The sequence below is a fragment of the Coregonus lavaretus genome (assembly GCF_964263955.1).
Source record: "Coregonus lavaretus genome assembly, chromosome: 8".
Lineage (NCBI taxonomy): Eukaryota > Metazoa > Chordata > Actinopteri > Salmoniformes > Salmonidae > Coregonus > Coregonus lavaretus.
Genome location: NC_139995.1, coordinates 5,149,235 through 5,155,234, shown reverse-complemented (window position 1 = coordinate 5,155,234; position 6,000 = coordinate 5,149,235).

The following is a 6,000-nucleotide window of genomic DNA, read 5'->3' as shown; positions in this document are numbered from 1 at the left end:
GACTGATCCGTGTAAAGGAAAGAATGAATGGGGCCATGTATCGTGAGATTTTGAGTGAAAACCTCCTTCCATCAGCAAGGGCATTGAAGATGAAACGTGGCTGGGTCTTTCAGCATGACAATGATCCCAAACACACCGCCCGGGCAACGAAGGAGTGGCTTCGTAAGAAGCATTTCAAGGTCCTGGAGTGGTCTAGCCAGTCTCCAGATCTCAACCCCATAGAAAATCTTTGGAGGGAGTTGAAAGTCCGTGTTGCCCAGCGACAGCCCCAAAACATCACTGCTCTAGAGGAGATCTGCATGGAGGAATGGGCCAAAATACCAGCAACAGTGTGTGAAAACATTGTGAAGACTTACAGAAAATGTTTGACCTGTGTCATTGCCAACAAAGGGTATATAACAAAGTATTGAGAAACTTTTGATATTGACCAAATACTTATTTTCCACCATAATTTGCAAATAAATTCATTAAAAAATCCTACAATGTGATTTTCTGGATTTTTTTTCTTATTTTGTCTGTCATAGTTGACGTGTACCTATGATGAAAATCACAGGCCTCTCTCATCTTTTTAAGTGGGAGAACTTGCACAATTGGTGGCTGACTAGATACTTTTTTTCCCCACTGTATGTTATATTTGAGATTCTTCAAATAGCCACCCTCTGCCTTGATGACAGCTTTGCACACTCTTGGCATTCTCTCAACCAGCTTCATGAGGTATGGAATGCATTTCAATTAACAGGTGTGCCTTCTTAAAAGTTAATTTGTGGAATGTATTTCTTTCTTAATGCGTTTGAGACAATCAGTTGTGTTGTGACAAGGAAGGGTGGGTATACAGAAGATAGCCCTATTTGGTAAAAGACCAAGTCCATATTATGGCAAAAACAGCTCAAAAAAGCAAAGAGAAACAACAGTCCATCATTACTTTAAGACATGAAGGTCAGTCAATACAGAACATTTCAAGAACTTTGAACGTTTCTTCAAGTGCAGTCGCAAAAACCATCAAGTCCTATGATGAAACTGGCTCTCATGAGGACCGCCACAGGAATGGAAGACCCAGGCTTTCCAAGATGGCGTAGTAGTGCAGTTGTGTTTTTATCGTATGTCTGTTAAAAAAACGATCCTACACGACTGGTCTGCCGACGAAATCGTCTGATGTGGTTACGACGTTAACCACGAAGATTCCATCCATCTGCTAGCCCTGGCCCGCTAGCACACGCTAGCCGTGGCCTCTTACTCACTAGTGCTTCACCACCGGACCTTATGATAACTCAGCTATACACAGTGGCGGCTCCTGAAAAAATTCTCAGGAGGGGCAATTTTTCTGATGATTTAGGTGACCTACACACATTTTAAAAAAGATATGTCCAGCAACAACATGAAGACAGGGGCAGCATATAAGTCAATACCAGAAGCATTTATTGACTGATCTGGGGAGATGGATTCCAGTTTCTGTGACAGATTATAAATAATCTCTGATGCCTTTGTTATATTAGCTTTTGGTTGAATGTACTGTCGTAGTAAATATATAATGTTATAGCTTGGTCTGACTAAAATCTTGTGCATGACCCATTTTGTGTTGGGCGTTTGTTTTCAATCAATGCTGTTCCTATCCTATAACAATGGACAAAAGAGTACTATCTTGTCAGCCTTGTCAGCAGGTGGCCAAGGACAACACCCACGCCATAGGTCTCTCAGTTCTTCCAACTCACGAGTTCTTGCTCTGAGGACACACACACACACACACACACACACACACACACATCATCACTGATAACACACACACACATCATCACTGTTAAACACACACACACACACACACAAAAATCCCCTCTCTTTAGGCTGAACATTTGAAGACAGAGAACCCGACTCAGAGCCAATGCAACAGTGGAGGGGACCTCGCCCAACTCATCAGGACCAATCAGAAGATCAGAACTACTAGATTCAACCTACATCATTTATTGTATAAAATGTCTGCACACAATGTTTTCGGGGCTCTCTTCAGATAGCTCCCTAAGAGTTTGACGAACGAGTCCGTGCACGCGATTCCAGATATCTTTACCTCTGAATAAACTGCCTTTATTATACCATATCCACCCTGTCCAAAGTCTCTACTTGGTCTCAGTTCTCCAGTAAACTTGTGATTATCAACAGTACACAACGGTAACAAACAATTGGGGGAACTCACGGGGCAGATAGTAAGGTCGCAGTGACACAGAAAGCAGTTCAATGTCGGGGGTACAGAGTCGCTCTCTTACCAGGATCGATTTTCCCTGTGACTGTCTCTGTCATCCAGCCAAGTCTCCCAGCTGTATTGGATTCCGCTGCCAGCAGCGTTTTCATTATTTAGTCCGTTCGTAGCGGGTATGTACACGATCAACAAGATCAGTCCAAAACCCACCACTGGAAATCCATGGTTGGCAGAATGTTTGTAAACTAAGTGTACAAATTAAAAACATAAAATAACGCCACTAAGTGTACAAATTAAAAACATAAGATAACGCCACACTGCAGGTCGCAACAGAGACGCTGCTAGCCGCTATTTTCTTAGTTACGTTCATGGTTACGTCACGTATGACGAAAGCGCGTAAGTGCAAGCCCTCAGAAACACATAGAGATTGTATTGAAAGCTTTGAAATTTGAAAAAAATAGATTTTACATCAGAGTCTATGACAGACTTCTGTGCGATTTTCAACTTGACTGAAATCGCCCCAAAAACGGGCGGGGCCATTTGAAGCACGACTTTAGCCTGATTTGACATTTAGTGGCAGTCAGATCAGATTAGAACACTGATAACTACTGTTGCCGTGATATAATTGATTAGAAAAAAAATCCCTTCCTTTTCCCGTTTGGCAGTGCGTCGCCCATATCGCCCTATTGAACACACCGCCCCTGGCTATACAGCTGATATCTGCTGGACTGTTCCTTTTTACGGTACTACATCCTGTTTATGTTTAGCCTCAGCCCAAACATGGTTAGTTTATTGTTGTTTCGGTTATTTCTAATTGTACTATATCACTGTAGACCCCCCAGCCTAGCTAAACCTGCCTTAGATAGCTCCTTTGCCCCTCCCCCTATACACGCGGAGACCGACTCAATTGATGCCTCCAGCGATGCTATCTCTTTCATTGTTACCCAACGCTTAGGTTTACCTCCACTTTACTCATATCCTTCCATATCCTTGTCTGTACATAATGCCCTGAATCTTTTCTACAACACCCGGAAATCTGCCCCCTTTATTCTATGTACCCAACGCACTAGAAGACCAGTTCTTAAAGCCTTTAGCCGTATCCTTATTCTAGTCCTCCTCTGTTCCTCTGGTGATGTAGAGGCTAACCCAGGCCCTGCAGCCCTCAGTATCACTCCTACTCCCCAGGCGCTATCATTTGATGACTTCTGTAATCGCAAAAGTCTTGGTTTCTTGCACATAAATATCAGAAGTCTACTTCCTAAGTTTGAGTTATTCACTGCGTTAGCACACTCTGCCAACCCTGATGTTCTAGCAGTGTCTGAATCCTGGCTCAGGAAGGCCACCAAAAATTCTGAAATGTCCATCCCCAACTATAACATTTTCCGTCTAGATAGAACTGCCAAAGGGGGTGGAGTTGCAATCTACTGTAGAGATAGCCTGCAGAGCTCTATCATACTATCCAGGTCTGTGCACAAACAGTTTGAGCTTCTACTTCTAAAAATCCACCTTTCCAGAAATAAGTCTCTCACTGTTGCCGCTTGCTACAGACCCCCCTCAGCCCCCAGCTGTGCCCTGGACACCATATGTGAATTGATTGCCCCCCATTTATCCTCAGAGTTTGTACTACTTGGTGACCTAAATTGGGATATGCTTAATACCCCAGCCATCCTACAATCAAAGCTAGATGCCCTCAACCTCACGCAAATTATCAACGAACCTACCAGGTACAACCCTAAATCCGTAAACATGGGTACCCTCATAGATATCATCCTGACTAACATACCCTCTAAATACACCTCAGCTGTCTTCAACCAGGATCTCAGCGATCACTGCCTTATTGCCTGCGTCCGTAACGGGTCCGCGGTCAAACGACCACCCCTCATCACTGTCAAACGCTCCCTAAAACACTTTAGCGAGGAGGCCTTCCTAATTGACCTGGCCAAGGTATCCTGGATGGATATAGATCTCATTCCGTCAGTAGAGGATGCCTGGTTGTTCCTTAAAAGTAATTTCCTCTCAATCTTAAATAAACATGCCCCATTCAAAAAATACAGAACTAAGAACCGATATAGCCCCTGGTTCTCCTCAGACTTGACTGCCCTTGACCAGCACAAAAACATCCTGTGGCGTACAGCATTAGCATCAAATAGCCCCGCGATATGCAACTTTTCAGGGAAGTTAGGAACCAATATACACAAGCAGTCAGGAAAGCAAAGGCTAACTTTTTCAAACAGAAATTTGCATCCTGTAGCACTAACTCCAAAAAGTTTTGGGACACTGTAAAGTCCATGGAGAATAAGAGCACTTCCTCCCAGCTGCCCACTGCACTGAGGCTAGGAAACACTATCACCACCGATAAATCTACAATAATCGAGAATTTCAACAAGCATTTTGCTACAGCTGGCCATGCTTTCCATCTGGCTACCACTAACCCGGCCACCAACTCTGCACCCTCTGCTGCAACTTGCCCATGCCCCCCCCGCTTCTCCTTCACACAAATTCAGACAGCTGATGTTTTGAAAGCGCTGCAAAATCTGGACCCCTACAAATCAGCTGGGCTAGACAATCTGGACCCTTTCTTTCTAAAACTAGCCGCCGAAATTGTCGCAACCCCTATTACTAGTCTGTTCAACCTCTCTTTCATAACGTCTGAGATCCCCAGAGATTGGAAAGCTGCCGCGGTCATCCCCCTCTTCAAAGGGGGTGACACTCTAGATCCAAACTGCTACAGACCTATATCCATCCTGCCCTGCCTTTCGAAAGTATTCGAAAGCCAAGTTAACAAACAGATCATCGACCATTCCGAATACCACCGTACCTTCTCCGCTATGCAATCCGGTTTCCGAGCTGGTCACGGGTGCACTTCAGCCACGCTCAAGGTCCTAAACGATATTATAACCGCGATTGATAATAGACAGTACTGTGCAGCCGTCTTCATCGACCTGGCCAAGGCTTTCGACTCTGTCAACCACCGCATTCTTATTGGCAGACTAAATAGCCTTGGTTTCTCAAATGACTGCCTCGCCTGGTTCACCAACTACTTCTCAGATAGAGTTCAGTGTGTCAAATCGGAGGGCCTGTTGTCTGGACCTATGGCAGTCTCTATGGGGGTGCCACAGGGTTCAATTCTTGGGCCGACACTTTTCTCCGTGTATATCAATGATGTCGCTCTTGCTGCTGGTGACTCTCAGATCCACCTCTACGCAGACGACACCATTTTGTATACATCTGGCCCTTCATTGGACACTGTGTTAACAAACCTCCAAACGAGCTTCAATGCCATACAACAATCCTTCAGTAGCCTCCAACTGCTCTTAAACACTAGTAAAACTAAATGCATGCTTTTCAATCGAACGCTGCTGGCACCCGCCCACCCGACTAGAATCACCACTCTCGACGGGTCTGACCTAGAGTATGTGGACAACTACAAATACCTAGGTGTCTGGTTAGACTGTAAACTCAACTTCCAGACTCACATAAAGAATCTCCAATCCAAAGTTAAATCTAGAATCGGCTTCCTATTTCGCAACAAAGCCTCCTTCACTCATGCTGCCAAACATGCCCTCGTAAAACTGACTATCCTACCGATCCTTGACTTCGGCGATGTCATTTACAAAATAGCCTCCAACACTCTACTCAGCAAATTGGATGTAGTCTATCACAGTGCCATCCGTTTTGTCTCCAAAGCCCCATACACTACCCACCACTGTGACCTGTACGCTCTTGTTGGCTGGTCCTCACTACATGTTCGTCGTCAAACCCACTGGCTCCAGGCCATCTATAAATCACTGCTAGGCAAATCCCCGCCTTAT